The sequence below is a fragment of the Notamacropus eugenii genome, chromosome 1 (assembly GCF_028372415.1).
Source record: "Notamacropus eugenii isolate mMacEug1 chromosome 1, mMacEug1.pri_v2, whole genome shotgun sequence".
Lineage (NCBI taxonomy): Eukaryota > Metazoa > Chordata > Mammalia > Diprotodontia > Macropodidae > Notamacropus > Notamacropus eugenii.
Window position 1 is genome coordinate 118,423,890 of NC_092872.1, and position 17,455 is coordinate 118,441,344.

Sequence of the window (17,455 nt, forward strand, 5' to 3'; positions counted from 1 at the left end):
TGTGGCTGGTACGCTTATTCTTATTAATGATGGTCGTAGTGGTGGTGATGATGATGATGATGTAAAGTTTAGTGTAGTGGCTAGAGGACTGAACCTGGTAGTCAAGAAAACCTGATTTAAGACCCATATAAACTGTCTATTTGATTGTGAGTAGGTCACTCACTCTCTCCACACACCAGGCAACTCTAAATACTTCAAGTAGTAGGAAATCAGAAAAAGAGATCTGCATTGATAGAGGGAGTGTTTGTGTTTTTTTGGGTGGGATTTTCCAACCTCAGTGAAATTATAGTTCTTTAGTCACCCTCCCTCCCATAAAAGTATTATTATTTTTTCCTATGATTTTATGTGGAAAACAAAAAGTAGTCTCCTTATGTTCTCTGCCAAGGTGATATAAGTAAATTTCCTCAGGCTGCTGAATTCAAGTTTTAAAATTTATGGTTGTAAGACATTCACTCAAATGATTTCCAAACCTTGTATTTATTGACCAGAGGATAAAATCCCCCTAGACTAGCCCCATATGCAAGCTGGATCCTTAGCATTTCATAGAAAAAACCAGCCAATGGAATCCTGTATTTCTCAAGTGTTGAAATCAAGCATCATATTTTACCCATACTCTGGATTGGAGACAAAAAAAATAATTCAACAAATTGCATACACCTGCATCAGTAAATCATTTGCACATGTAAATTTATACCCATGAGACCTGGCCCTAAACCTACATGCACATGTGATATCTGCCCACCAACCATAAGTGCTTTGGCTTTTGAAACTTCCAGCTGGGCTGTTGGAGAAGTCAGGACCATAACTTCATATGTCTTGGTTTATTCTGATGGATTCCTTATCTAGATGAAGATCATGCCCTATTAAGAAATTCCTTTTGGAATACAAATATGACAAACAAACCTGTAATAAATAAGTGTCTGAGCAGTAAGGAAAGTGGGATTAATTTTATTATTTCTGTAAGATTGAGGACAGGGTAGGCTGATGAAAAAAAATAGGACTAATTAATCTTTTAGTTGTATTGGTGCATTTGGAAATGTGAGATGCTATATCGACCAAGAAATGTATGAAAACTCTTAAAAAGCTGAATAACATCTTTTGTTACCCCTAAGTGAATGTGAAAATTTTGAAGTCCACGGAAAGTCCTTACTTGTTTATAAGTACTGCCCCTTGCATCAACCATTAAATACCGAAACTCTTCTAAAGCAACAGAATATGGAAAGTTACATTTGGGGATATAAAATGGCATACTAGAAAGACTATTACTGGGATATAGTTGAGAGCTAGCTACTAATTCGTCCCCTAAAGATAAACTACTTGTATGACCTAGAGAATGGAATAAAATGAAAATTGGATCATACATTCAAGCTTAGAAGAGATCTAAGCGGCCATCTAGACTGGCACCTTTTACAGATAAGAAAACGAAGACTCAGAAAGATGAACTTTGACTTTGCTTGTCTTGTCCAAATTCCTAATCTGACAGATAAGAAATTGAGACCCAGAAAGGTTACATGGATGATTAGTGACAGAGGCAGAATTTGAACCCACGTTCTCTAACTCCAGGGTCAGTGGTTTCTTCATTCACACTGGTCTACTCATCAGTCCCCAAACACATATCATGTTACCCATGCCTCCATTTAGATTGCCTTCTTTCTCCCCATTTATGTAGTTCTTTTACCACTTTTGGTATGTGTAATTTAAGCAATTCATTTGATCTCTATGGATCTCAGATTTCTCTTTTGTATAATTAGGAGAGGTGTACTAGATAACTCCATGGCTCCTTCTAGCTTGAAAACTATTCTCCCCTAAAAGTAATAAGTTCAGAAGCGGGGTGGACTTGGGGAGAAATATAATGCATTGTTTTTGAATATGTTGAATTTGATCTATGGAATATCTAGTTCAAAATGTCTAATAGGCAGTTCAAAATATGGAGCTAGACCTCAAGAGATACATTTAAGAATGGAGGGATAGACTTGAGAGTCACCTGTATAGGAATAATAATTGAACCCATGGGAGTTGTTATAGTCATCAAATGAGAAAGTATTTATATGGAGAAAAGATCCAGGACAGATTCTTGTGGTATATCAAGTTAGGGGGTGTAATATAGGTAATAAGCCAGAAAAAATAGACTGAGGAAGAATAAACAGGTAGGAGTAATATCAGGAGATATTTGTCTTGTCATAGAAACCCAGAGAGGAGAAAGTATTCAGGAAGAATTCATTGACAGAGCACAGTGCTGCAGAGAGGGCCAAAAGAATGAGAACTGAGAACAAGCCCTTAGCTTTCTTAGATTTCTTATTTGAGACTTGCACAAAATAATGCTGAGCAAAATGAGCAGAAGAGAACATTGTGTATCATAATAGCAATGTTGTTTAAGAATGACTTTGGACGAACAAGTTATTTTGACTACTATAAATTCCCAAATTAACTATAAAAGATATATGAAGAAAGACAACATCTGCATACAGAGAAAGAACTGATAAATAAAATGTAGGGAATAATTTTATATATATATACATATATATATATACATACATATGTGTATTACTTAAATACATATACATAAATCTATTTTGTTTATTGATAGTCATCTCTAGGTTGGGGGGCAGAGAAAAAAGAAATTTACATAATAATTTTGTTGTATAATTTTGTATTTTTGAAAGGATAGCAAGCTGTACATAGCAGATTTGTAGTTTCATATGCAATCATCTTTTTTCATTGCACTATGTTATGAAAATGCTTGTTTTATTCCATAAATTAAAAATAAAAAACAAAAAAGAAACTATTTAGCTTCATTATTTCATAGTTTATTATACTCCTTCTGTATGTTTTATTCCTTTATTTGGGATCTGATCCACATTCTCCTATGACAATGTGTGTCAGGGAGAATAATAATAGTAGGAGCTTTAAAATATTATGGAGTTAACTAGTTTTTGAAACTTCAGTACCTTCTTTCTTTCTTAGATTGCTTGGGTTCTGTCTACTTTTTTCTCATCATTGGCTGAGTCAAATCCTCCTATGACATGTCTCTTTCATCTGTCCTCCACCTCATGTGTCACTCCTACCACAGAGTTCAGTTCAGTATTAGTCTTCCTCTCTCTACTACCAGCTTCCTAACAGGTCAGCTGGACTTTGGGCCATCTCTAGTCTAACGGACCCATTGCATAGCTGTGTAAGAAGTTTTTCTTGTGCCTCCATGTGGTCACTATTCCATTTTTCCAAAAACTTTTAGTAGCTCCCTCGTGTGTACAACATAAAGTCCAAACTTCTTTTCTCAGCAGTCAAGGTCCTCTGTTGCCTTGTTAGTGATCTCCCCTTCTCAAATTTTCATCTAATTCTCCTCTGTTATCTAAATATTTGTGTGCTTATTTACTATTTCCTGCCTTATTAGGTTTTAAGTTTCCTGAGGGCAAGGATTACACTGTATTTCAACTTTTTATCCTGAGTTTGGAACTTAGCGCCTTGCTCACAGAAAGCAGTAGCATATGGTTTTAAATTGAAATACATACTCCTCTCTTCTATTCATTCTTTGCTACAGTCATATTGGACTTCTTTCTCTCCATCCCTTGTATGTTTTATGTTCTATGTTTTCCCTTTTGCTGTGTCTCCCTCTTCCAAATCAAATAGTATATTATCCATGAACCTTGCCTTTAGCCCCCTAAGCTAATACCTGATGACCTTTGCTCTTTCAGATCTCACAAAGCACTTTGTACTTGTTTTCTTTATTTATATATCATTTTAAATTATGGTTACCTGTGTATGAATCATGTCTTTTCTATCAGACTATCAGCTCCATAGAGGCAGGGATTGTGTCTTATTTGAAATTTATATCTCCCTGAGGTAGCAAGCTGGTAGAGTGCCAGCCAGGCTTGGAGTCAGTTATTTTCTGTTTTGGTAGAGGAGGGAAAGCAATCTATGAGACAGATTATATGGAGGCAGCTGGTGACGCAGTGGATGGAATGCTGGGCCTGGAGTCAGGAAGACTTGAATTCAAATATGGTCTCAGATAGGAACTAGTTGTGTGACTGTGAGCTAGTCACTTAACCTCTATCTGCCTCTGTTTCCTCAATTGTCTCCAGAGGATATTGCTGAATATATATAACCACAGCTCCCACTAGATTGCAGACCAATTTTAGGTGACCTGAGAGTGTGCTTTAAAAATGCATAGACTGAAGGATTGGGGGCCTTTTGTGGATGTGCCAATCTAGAATAAACTGATCTCAATTTTAGTATACTAATCACAAGTAAGTCAAACAAGGAATAACATAGCTGCGAAAGAAGCGAGTCCCGAATCCTAGATTTGGAAGGAGAGAAAGAGTGAGAGAAGCTTCCCACACCCATGGGAAAAGGGCAGAGATGGGGAATCTATTGCCAGTAATAAAGCCAGAGGAACAGGAGGTCTGGGCTGAGAAACTTCACAGGGAATGCAGGAAGGCGGGGGTCACAATAGAGTTAGATGACCTCAGAGAATTTTGTAAAAGGATTTGGAAAGTTTCTCCTTGGCTCAAGCAGGCAGGAATATCAAGAGAAAAATGGGGAGCGGTCGGAGAGCAAATGACTGTTTATGAGCAACAATACCCTAAGGAGGCTAGGATCTTAAGGGATTGGAAGTAGAAGTACAAGCGGGGAGAGAGGGGGAGGGGAGAGAAGAAGAAGAAGAAAAGCGGAGCCTACTGTCCTCTTGGCTCCTCACGTGCTAAGAGAGCTTTCAGACTTCCTCAATCCTACTTAACCTTCAGCCGCATAGTTTGCATCTGAATACCGTGCTGTTAGGTAACTAGGTGTGCCCAGATCCGGGACAATCTCGAGGGCGGGGAGATCTCTCTCCCATCACGTTTCTCACGGGAAGAGGCGGAATTACTCGAGATAGCTCGGTTCACCTCGATTCCCTGCCGTTTCCTGGGGGGGTCTCGTGAGAGCTCTAAGATTTAGAAGCTCCCACCTTTACCCGCCCGAGACTGTCCACACGGAATTGAGCTTCCAATCCCAACACATAGCCAAGTCAAATCAGTCAATACATTAACATTTATTAAGTTCTGCCTTGTAGGGTTGTTGTGAAAATCAAATGAAATATCTGTATTTGCACAGTGTCTGGCACAGAGTAGGCGCTATGTAAATACTTATTCCAGTCCCTTCTCTTCCCTCAGCATCTAGTAAAGTGCTCTGTACACAGTAAATACTTAATGAATGCTTCTTGAATTTAATTGAAGGAAAGGGCAAAGACAGCATTGTGATGAAGGAAGAAAAGGATAGCCAAACTAAGAATAACCGTTGTTAGGGGAGCTTTGAGATGGGCCTTCAACTTCCATTGATTCTTCAAGAAATAATAATGTAACATAATAATGATAATCTTTTTTATAATCTCCGAGGCATCTTTCTCCTAAATCCTTCTCTCACAAATGAGTCTCCATTTCTGGAGCAAGGCTGCATCAGCCCTTCTTGGTTCTAGGGACACCTCTGACTCCTCAGAGGTCATTCTCTAACATCATCAGCCTGAGCCCTCTCTACTTTCTCCCAAGAATCAATTTAGTCAGACAGTCTTAAGTAGTTTCTAGTGAGGCATTTTTATTAAAGTTGATTCAAAATATCCCTCCAAAAGTCTGTGACACACTACTCTATAAGAACTTAAAGAGTTCATGGTAAAGTGGGTTCCAGCTTAGAGAGCAGATGTGGCAAAGAGATAACTGAAAAATCTCCCATTCTTGAGGTGCTCTTAAGCCCTTAAGCCTAGGATTGATTGATTGATTGATTGATTAGTTCATTGATTAAGATGTGTGATTATTCTTACCTAGTTAAGGTATCAAAGCTAAAATGCAGTGGAGGTATACTTAAACTAATAATACCTGACATTTGCATAATGTTTTATTTTGCAAAGCTCTTTTCCTATATGATCTCATTTGATTATGGCACTGGAGTTGACATAGTTAGACATGAGCATGGGGCATGATAGAAATAGTTGGGATGCCTTTGGATCGAGGAATATAAGTTCAATCATTGACACCAGAAGGATTCTACTAACCTTTACTGATCCCACTTCATAAGTATATCTTCCCTCTTTGATTATCTCAAATTTATCCTGTATGCATCTTTGTATATAATTGTTTGCTAGTTGTCAAGCCCATAAAAAGTCCTTGAGAGCAAGCATGGTTTTTGCCTTTCTATCTTCAGTGCTTAGCCCAGTAACTGTCACAGAGTAGGCACTTAATTAATGCTAGTGTATTGACTGATTTGACTAGGCTGTGTTATTCCTTGTTTGACCTACTTGTGATTAGCATATTAAAATTGGGATCAGTTTATTCTAGGTTGGTGCATCCATAAAAAGCCCCAAATCCTTCTGTCTACTGCATTTTAAAAGCACAAAGTCTCAGATCACCCAGAATAGGTCTGCAATCTAGAGGGAGCTGTGGTTTTACACTTAACTATGTCCCCCAGAACCAGGCCAAGACTGGGGCTCAAGAAAGGTAAGGAAGTAGAAGCATATGTTGCCTTGTATCCTTGAGATTGTTCTATTAGTGCAGAGGTGTCAAACAAATAGAAACACATTCTTGTAGGGCTTACATTGACTTGAAAAACCAGAAATTAACATTATCTATGTTGCATTGTATTTTTATTTATTTTGTTAAACATTTTCCAATTATATTTTTATCTAGTTAGAACTGCCCTAGACATAAGTTTTATACCTTTTTATTAGGGGTTTGTATCAATAAAACCTGTGGTTGGCTTACATTGATTGCTCCTTAAACTTTGGTACTAGACTCACTGATCAGAAAAGCAAAAATGTGTCCTGATCACACCAAAGTATTTTGATAAAGGAAGGAAGAATGGTTTGGTGGTTATTTATATTCCACATCCTCTCCCCAAACTGTGGGCATTCTAAAAGATTTGTCCTGGGTACGCTTCATTTTTTTTCCCGTATTTTCTCTCATCTGGCCACTCTGTCAGTGCTCATGGGTTTAATGATTACCCCTAATCATATGGCTCACAAACATACATCCAGTTCTAGTCTTTCTCCTTGGTTCCAGATCGACATCACCAACTGAGTATTGGACATTGAACTTGCTATCCCATGGACATATCAAATTCAACATGTCCAAAATTAAGAACTAATTCCCTGCTACCTCCCTATTCCCACCCTGCCACCACTTCCCTGTTTTTGTCAAGGGTCCTACTATCCTCTTTGTAGGCACAACCTTTTTCTCTTATTCCACATATTTAATCAGTTGCTAAATCTCATCATGTATATCTCTACAATATCCTTTATCATATCTGTCCCTTTCTCACTAATAATAGAGCAGATAGTCAGTTTATTTCCTCATCTCACCTATTGAAATAGTCTCCTAATTGTCCTCCCCTCTACATCTTACCTGTATCTGACAAAGTGACTGCCTAAAATATATGACTGATCAGGTCATTCCCCTACCTAGTAATCTTTAGTAGTTCCCTACTGACTCTAGGGGGCAGATAGAATGCTGGGGACCTGGAGTCAGAAAGACTTCTCTTCTTGAATTCAAATCTAGCTTTAGATGCTTACTAGCTGTTGTGACTCTGGGAAAGTTACTTAACCCTGTTTGCCTCAGTTTCCTCATCTATAAAATAAGCTGGAGAAGGAAATAGCAAACCATTTCAGGATCTTTCCCATGAAAACCCCACATGGCATCAGAGAGTCAGACATGACTGAAACAACTGAACAACAAAAATAAATTGAATCTAGGGCTAAATGCCATTCCATCTTTAGCTCATCTTTTAAAAATTTCTATTTTTGAGCAAATTTTATAATATACATGATTATTAGTAGAGTAGTACAAGCACATATATATATATATATATATATATATATATATATATATAGAGAGAGAGAGAGAGAGAGAGAGAGAGAGAGAGAGAGAGAGAGAGAGAGAGAGAGAGAGAGAGAGATATGACATGCTCAAAAATGTTTTCACTAATAGGGACATGTTATTAAAATGATTTAGATACTACTGCTCTAGACTGTATTACCACTTAAAATGTTTTTTTTCACTGAAAGAAGATATTAGAATTATTTTCCTTCTGATTTTTAAGATCCTTCTACAAATTCTTTTAAGATAGAGATATCCTTCCTGGACAGTAATGTTTCTATTCCCAGCCATTGCAGAAATTCCGCATTTGCAGAATGATCTTCCCCTCTCCCCCATATTGTTACTTTTAGCTTTAATTTTATAATCACTTAGTGTCCCTCATCCAACATCAGAAGTAAATGATTAACACCATTGAATATAAGGCATCCAGGTATTATAGTATCATAAATACAGATGTGGAAGGTATCCCAAGGGCTATTTCATCCAACTCTCTCATTTTCATTTCCAAGTAAGTAAATAACTTGCTCAAGTTTATGCAGGTTGTAAATGTCAGAGGTAGAATTTGAACCCACATTGTCCATATCCAGAACCAGCATTCTTTCCACTGAACCATGTTATCTTCAGCTACTGGATGAACAAATATGCAATCATTATTAATAAAACATAAAAAGGAGGTAGATAAGAAAAAATGTTCTTTTAGGGGATTAAAACATCACAAATCAAGCATAAGATTTTTCTTTTTCTTTTTTTTAGGAAAGTATTTTATTTTTGTGTCTCAACAGATGAAATTCATAACCTTGTTTTCTGATAAGACAATTCAAACATACAAATCAATTACAACAATGTGTTTTTCACCTTCCCCCCCCCCCTCCCGCTTTTAAAGTAATTGACAATTTCGAAGGACACAGAGACAATAGGGCTTAGCAGAACAATATGACAATTAAAATGGCCTTCTATGAAAAATAATTACAATAGTTGTTGAAAAATTTGTCCTTTGAGCAGAAAAGACGGGATGAAAAGAATCATAATGAAATGAGAGAAGAGGGATTTTATATTAAAACAATAGTACAGAAAATTGGGGAGTCAGACTGAAAACAACAAAAATCCCTAGGCAATAAATTCCTCCAGTAAAATGCATCCCCTAGAAGATCTAACTTTTGATCCATATTTTAATAAATATAGCCCTCTCCAAACTGTTCCCCCATGACTTGAAAGTGAAATACTTCTATTTTTTTGTTTTAACTCATTGGATTATTTTTCAGTACCCAGTGTTCTCCGGACTTGGGGGACTTCAGGTTATTATGAATTTTGCAGAGGTCATTAAAGTTAGGGGCAAACCAAGCCAATATCACATTGAAATTCAGCAGTATCAAGAATGAATATATTCCAGCATATCTGGGACCCCTAAAATTTCTTAAAGGGGACTCTCACTTCTTATTACTCCTTCCAGACACTGTGTGGCACCATTTAAATGGAATCCCATTTCAGTAAGCTTTTCAGTTAAGCCTCACAGCACCTTTGTGAGGTAGGTAGTGTTATGCCCATGTTGAGAGGTGGGGATGCAGAGATGCTTGTTGGAGCTTGCCCACAAGAACAAAGTGAATCTGATGGCAGAGCCATAAATTAAACCCTGGCTCTCTGAATCCCAGACCCTTATTTACTTAATACTTAACTAGACTGACTCCCTGAGAGTGGCTTCTTAAAGTAGGTAGGTCCTTAAAAGTAGAATTGTGATTGACCAATGAGGCAAAGGCTAATCTAATCACTAAATCAAACATTCTATATGAGATAATGGAAAACCTATGAGTTTCCAGTTAGTGATTTTTTTTTTTTTTGGTGATAGAAATACTAAGATGATTAACTGGGAAAACATCCTGGGCAATTGGTAGTTATGCTACTAGTTACTGTGACAGTGAAATTTGGAACTTTGAAAAGGAAAATACAAATTTAGATAAAATTAAAAACTCAAATTTCTCTGTTTTTAATAGGCAAAAGCCTGAGAAATCTGTTCTTCAATGTCTAATATTTGGGTGGTGGCGATAGGGTGAGGAAGAGCAGACTAGTTGATTATTTCTGTTGTATGAATATGCACATGCATATATATGTATATATGCATATATTTGTATATGTGTGTGTGCATTTGTGTGTGTGTGTGTATGCTCATGTGCCTGCACAATTTGGATTAGCAGCAGCATTTAAAGGAAATAAACACAGAGTTTTAAGATGAAATTTTAAAGCTAAATCTGTTGAATCATCAGCTTACAACCAGCACCACAAAGGTAAGTGTTTGAGGAAGAGTGATGTATCCTACAGGATCCATTTTTCTCCAAAATAATATCCTTTTGTATTCACTTGTTACCAGCTTGTTACCATTCTGTTCCAAAGCTGGAAAAACTATAGTAAAACCCAATGGTACTGTAAAATAATTTATTAAAAGATTTAGATCTAGGAAAAAGCTTAGCGGTAACCCAGTCTAACGCTCCTATTTTACAGAATGAGGAAATTAAAGTTGAGTTATTAAGTGACTTGCCCAGTATCACACAGGTTGTAAATGACAAAACCTGGATTCAAATTTAGCTACTCTGTCTTCCTGATCCTCTTTCTAATTCCCAAAGCTTCCTCTAAGGACAATCCAATTTTCTCCTCTATGGCACAGAGAAGGATGACTTTTCAATGATCCATTTTTCTATTGGCCCATTCCTCCCATCCTCCTTTATAAGACTTAGAGCAGGAAATAACTGAACAGGCTAATATTCCTATTCTAGAGTGAAATCAGCAAAATTCCTTGGGATAGTGCCTTGAAATGCTTTTGAAGCTACTGAAGCAAAAGCAACTTAGATTCCATGAATGTGACTAAAATGTAAGTGCCTACAGAAATTAAGGACCTAGGGTTGACTTACTAACCAATTTGCATCCCATACATGTTCTGTGCTCAGCAAACTACTTCCCAGTATCATCTTTGAACTGATGCATTGTGCAGCCTTGAAGAAACTGCCTTTTTTTTTTTTTAAAAAGAAGCATTTGTTTGGCTTTGATGAGAGCTATACTTCATATAATGGATGTAACCTATTAGTCTTTTTGTACATTCAGTTAATAGCCCATAGCTAAAAGAATAGATTAAATTTAGTGAAATTGTTTCTGTATAATAATAATAACACCACGCTTGATCTCTTACGCTTCTGAAGAATATAAATGGGAAGCCTGTGATTGGAAAATGACTCTCATAAATGCTGCCTGCTCCTCAGTGAGAAAATCAGGGAAGTAGACTCATCTTCCTAGGTGGCAAAACTAATTCACAAGTGGTTATTAAAGGTCTAACCCCCACAACCTTTGGCAAGATTCAGGACCCTCTGGCAAAATGTTAAACTGTCCACAGAGCATGCCTTTTAGAAAGGCTTCACTTCACTTTACATCTCTCTAACCTTTGATAATCACTGATTTAGCTTTTTTTGTTTTCATTATCAGGAGCTGAACAGGGTATTCTCATTAATGAGTCTCATGATTACTTTTTCCCTTGTCCTTACTTTTCCCTCACAGGTAATTTTTAATATATGAATTTATATGTTGGGTAAATTCTAATATCAAAATATGCCTATTGTTAAAAGATTTATTTATCTGTCCTGATAGAAATATGGTAAACCTCAGTCAGCTCTGTTTTGAAACTGTTTATTGGCTACTATAGAGGATTTCATTCATAATTCAAATTTTAGGATTTCACATGCATATGCTTATGTATACATATATAAGTATATTTTATATATGCATTATACATATATATCCAATATATGGGATAATAGGACTATGTTCACAGGATCATAAATTAAGAGCATGACAAGATCTTGAGGATTATCTAGTTCAATGTCTTCATTTTACAAATGAGGAAATTGAGGTACAGGGAGAAGTGACTTGCCTATAACATAAGCAGTAAGTGGGAGAGCTGGGATTCTGGCTCCAGATCTATTACTTTTCTCACTCTACTCTTTTAAAAATCATAAAATGTTAGATTATTTCTCCCTGCCCCACAAGGTATCGGACCCATGCTTGAAGTTCTTTCTTATATTACTATTACTATGATAAACATATTTGAACACATATGTATTGGTGTATACATACACAACATGTAGAACATACATGCATATACACATGCGCATGTGTGTATGTGATATAGGTATATATGTATGTGTGTGTGATAAGTATATGTGTATGTATATTTGGAAAAGGCCTGTAGTTTCATCAGTGTTGGCTATTACCAGTGAGGAAATTCCCTTTACCCCTGCAAGTTAATATCAGTTCTGCACTTTATAGATGATTCAATGGATAAGACTCTGGATTTTGTATCAGAAAGACCTGAGTTTCAATCCAGTCTGAGATATCTGTATGATCTTGAGCAAATCAATTAACTTCCCTGGACCTCAGTTTCCTTATCCATAATATGAAGAGATTGGATTTGATGGCCTTCTCTAAAATCCCTTCCAAATCTAAATCCAAATTAAGTCTAAATCTTCCAAATCTATGATCAGTAGAAAAATGCCTAGACAGCAGTGAAAAGTTAAGGGACTGGCTCAGAGTCACAGAGATCAGGATGGACCAGATGTGAGTTATAAATTCAGGTTTTTTCTCTATCTGCTACACCATGGGTCCAGGCACTGCACCCCCCCCCACACACACACACATACACACACACACGCAAATTAGTTTTATGTATTCACAAAATTCAGTTGCACTGAAGACATGACAAATGGCACCAATTTGAGAAGCTCTAGAGCATAGTCTTCAGATTTTCTACATACATGTCACTTCTGAATTGGGGGAGTTCCCTTTAGCCATGCCAACTTCATTTGGAGTTCATTTTAGATTCAATCTTTGGCCCCTTATAGGGTGGAACCCAAGTGGTGGAACATATTTTTTTCTAAAGGGGAGGGTGGATTTCAGGGTAAAATATTGAAGGACATATTGAAGGACAAGGGCCATCCAGATGAGTAGAGAGGAATATCCTAATTGGAGTATAGTAGGGGTATGGATGGTAGAGGGAAGAAATCAGAGAACAGAAACTTCAAATGAATCCTAATTTAATTTTTAAAATTAAATGAACACATCTACAATGTCTTTAGAGGTGAAGATTCCAAAAGCTAGGCAACTCAATAAAAAAATTGTGGAAATACTCTAAAAATCATAAAACATCAGATTATTTTTTTCCCTTCCAACAAAGTCTTCAGTACTGGGTTTATGCTTGAATTTCTTGTAATATAAGTAGTTTTGTCTACTAACCTATGACTTTTGGCTTATAGCAATATTACTTAATGAGAACTAGTGTGTACGGGAACTTTTGTGTTTTTTGCAATGGTGGCTAAATGAGGCAAAAAAAGTGTGAAAAATGATCAAGTAGCATGGAAGTTGTGTGAGATGGTGGCTAGTCAATTTTCACTTCTCTTATTTTCATCATCTGTAAATTAGGGGAATTGGACTAACTGATCACTTAAGTTGTCATTCAGCTTTAAAATTCTATAGTTCTTTTTACAATAAAATGTCGACCAAATGGTGTCCCCTGTCTTGTTTTTTCTTCACTGGTGGGGGCATTTAAGTGTGTGAGGGAAGAGAAAGGATACCACTTGTAAGAACAGCTATTGGTTCATGTCAGCTAAAACTTCTCCACTGAAGAAAAGATATATTATCTCACTACAAAAAGTCAGGTTTTTTTTTCTTTCAAAGATTAGAGAACGTACAGTTCTTTATTACACACAAACAGATTGTCCTGAAGACAAATTTTTGTCCTCTTCCTTTCCCTTTGCTCCTTACTCTCAATATTACCTAGAATATAACTGAGGAAATGGTAAACTTTATCTGGATGATACACAGATTGTTGTGACTTCCTCAGCTGTACATTTTTTTCGTGCCCTTTGCTTCCATAATATTACCTAGCCATAAATTAACTTAAGTGTAGAACTTTTTCTTTCTTTCCCCTTCCCTTCTAAAATCCCTTAGATAGGAGTAGAATTCCTTTATAGCAAAGTTCAGTATCACATAGATTCAGACATATATGTGTCAAATCATCCCTGGTATCTCTTTGATGAAGACATAAAAAAAAATCGAGATAGGCTATCTGTCCTCTGCCACTCCTCTTAGTTACCCCTACCCCCTTACGTCAGCATTATAAGTAAGTTCCCACTGTGTCTCTTTCCTTTCTAGCAATGCAGGCTACATTGTTACATGTAATTGATGGCTTGACTTCATGTAGTGTTAACCAAGGCCAAGCAAACTCTATCATTTGATAGAGTCCTACAACCTACCTTTCTCCTCTTTTGGAAATGTTTCTTGATATCAGACTTCAGTGATCTTAAACAAACAAACATACATCTTTATCTCATTGTTTTTAGTAGTACCTCATCAACTTCATTGAAATGTTAAATATTTAAACCCTTCTGTTAGTGAATAATTTGTTCATAAAAGTGTTAGAAAGAAAACATTGCAGCCCAAACAATAACAGATCAACGATGGTTTTCAGTGAGACACAAATCAAAATAACATTATCTTTGTCATTTGTGATTTTTTCGGTGGGTGTGTGTGTGTGCGCGCGCGTGCGCACGAAGAAAAGCTATCAGGCAAAGAAAGCTTTGTAATCTGATGCTTGGCTTGCATTCATTGGCTGTTTCCCCAAAGTCAGATCATGATCAAATATGCTAAAAGAAAAACAGACACACAACAATCTTTTTTCCCTGCTTGATCTTGTCAAATTTTAAAGCAACTAAATTCGAAACACTTTTAAGAAAACAAACTGCCCTGGCCCACATATTTATTATGTATGTACTATATGTGTGTGTGTGTGTATGTGTGTGTGTGTGTGTGTATAATACATATGAACTACAGCTTAGCATTAATGAAGGGCGTGGGATGTTACATGTCATATGGCAAAAAGAGTAGAAAATTGATATCATAGATGTGTGGTTAGGCAATTTTTCTGTAGGCAGCTTACCTGATTTTATCATTTGAAAACCAAGATAAATGTGTTCCCTTCTCAAAGCTAATCAACTCAAGCCCCTGCATTCCATTATATTACCCACTGCCAATTTCTAGGCAGCACACATGCATATATACCACTCAGTTTCATGTGACACACAGTGCTGTACAGATTGTGGACATCTGCATCATCAGCTTAGTTCAATTGTATTAATGTTATATTTTTGAGATACTAAAGCAATTTGGAATAAGAGGTGTGCAAGAATGTGTAAAGAGCCATGCAATAGGAAATTTTTTGCAAAATTTTCTCAGGGGCCCCTTTAATCTAGGAACAAAAAATGGTTTTACTCTGACCCATTTTCAGTATGGATAGATATTTTAAAACTGACTGGAATTAATGAGGATAGGCAAAGTTAGAAAAATTTAAAAATGTGTTTGTATTGCCTTTTTGAAGCTATTTTGCATATTAAGCGTAAATAAAGTCTTATACTGTGGAATGCTTTCTTGATTATGCCAATGCTTTTCTTATTCTGTTCAGGCTATAAATAAAGATGTCTATTTAAGACTGGCATTAAACTAGCCCCCCTGTTTCTAGAAAGTTAGAAAAAAATCAGAATCATTCAACCTGCAGGTTGTTGCCAGATTTATTTGAATAGCAAATCTTAAAAAAAAAATTTTAAAGACAGTTTTGTGAGAAAAATTGGGAAAGACATTTTTAAAACAATTTCCGATTTAATAATCCTCAGGATTTTTTGTGCATCATTGGAAAGAAAGTTTTTCTAGACAAACCATCTATTGTTGCAGCATGAAAGTTGTTCCTGGGTGACACTGGTAAAACAGAGCAAGGCAAAGAGGATAATTTTCTTCGCACTACATGTGAAGGCTCTATGACTGTGAAGGAATACATAGCAGAGAGTTTCTGTTCTCTGGATCCTGTCAGAAGGGAATCAGCAGAACCACTGCCTCCTGCCTAGAGAATGGTTCACTAAAACTGGATCCTCTCATGACAGGAAGGAAGGAAAATGTGTTACCAGTCTCAGAAAGTTAGAGAAGAAAAGCTTAGGAAACAGCTAAGAATCTTCTGAGGAGATTAATATTTCTTAGAAGAGTCTCTATTCCAGTCTTCTTTGGGCAAAACCCCCAGAAAAAAAACAAACAAAAATCCTAACAACACGAAAGACACACATACATGTACCACACAAGAATATACATGATGTACATATATGTATACACATGTACACATACAGTATAGTTAGACTGGGGTCATCTTAACAAAATCAATAATTTAGAAATGTTCCCACTAGGCAATGATTGTTAGGAAAGTTATTTAGCAGGAAAGTTCACAGAATTGGAGAGGACAAAAACATAAAGTTGCTAACTATATAGGTGCTCTTGAGAGAGAGAACTTTCTGTACTGAAACAGGTTGGCACCTTCTCTGCAACTTCTAGTCTTAAAGAGTTCCTGCTTAAGAGCTTTGAGAAGTTTAGTGTCTTGCCCAGGTTTATACAGGCAGTAGTACGTGTCAGAGGTGGGGTTTGAATGCCTTTGTTTTGGCCTTGAGCTCAGTTCTCTTTATACTGCTAGCCTAATGTTTGTGAAAGCATTAAGCAGTCACAATTTGCTCCCCTAAAAATACCCTTTTGTCTTGCTTTAGTAATTAAATAAAACAAATCTCATTCAAAAGTGTTCCATGGGGGTAAAAACTTTAGCTTTACAAAACTGTCTTTGAGATGCTGACAAAAAATACATTTTTTGAGAAGGGAGGAGGGAAGTGGTAAATGTTTGCTGATACAGAATTACAGAAGGGTGAGCTTTTAGCTGACTAGAGTTAGTGAAATTTATTGATTTCCTCTCTCCCCACATCTATCCCTCTCTCTTTTCCTCTCTCCAAATTTTCTGTCATTTTGATGCCACAGGTGTATGTGCTTTGCAAAATCAAAAACTTTCAGCTGTCCTTTCATTTCATTTCAGATCAGTAGATTCACATTAGATGCTACCTCCTGTACCAGGGTGGTCATTTAGAAAAGTCATCTCTTCCATATGGGGGCCATTTCCAGTTGTTCTGACCTCTATCTCTCCACTGAATCCAGATGGTTCTGGAGGAGAAAGTGAGGCTGGTGACTTTGCACAACCCTTCCTCACTTAAATCCAATTCACTTGCAAGTCATGGCATCACCTTCCTAATATCATGGTCCTCTTTAAGAATGAAGGAGACCCAACAATTCTGCCTTATCCAAAGTATGTTACTCAGCAGTTGAAAAGTAAAATAATGCATTCCTTCTTTAGGCTGTCTTAAGAGTGAAGGAACATGGTCCTATGCTACTATCTTTTAATTTTCCTGTTATTGTTTCCATTTGGATTGGCTAATGTAAACTATATACAAAGTCAATAGGGAAATAAGGGAAAGCAACTAAATTGGTGTCTTTGGCAGTCAAAGAAGGACATAATGCTTATTGGCCTAGGGGGTAACCAAAAAACAGACATCACCTGTATAATCCAGGCTTTCTTTTTCTAGTTTTGATTATTATAACTGAGTAGTTGGAGCAAAGAGACTGTATTGAAGGACGAAAATGGATCTAAGTGGCTTTCATTTCTTTTTTATCCTAGACATTCTTTGCTTATCTCAAACTGCAGCCTTCAAAAACGGAAAATGACACTTTTTGTT

At 36.6% G+C, this 17,455-nt stretch overlaps 1 long non-coding RNA gene across 1 annotated transcript in view; it reads left to right on the forward strand.

Moving 5' to 3' along the window:
• LOC140523886 (uncharacterized) overlaps positions 1 to 17,455 on the forward strand; it is a 150,820-nt gene that overhangs the window by 131,991 nt on the left and 1,374 nt on the right. The window lies entirely within an intron of this gene.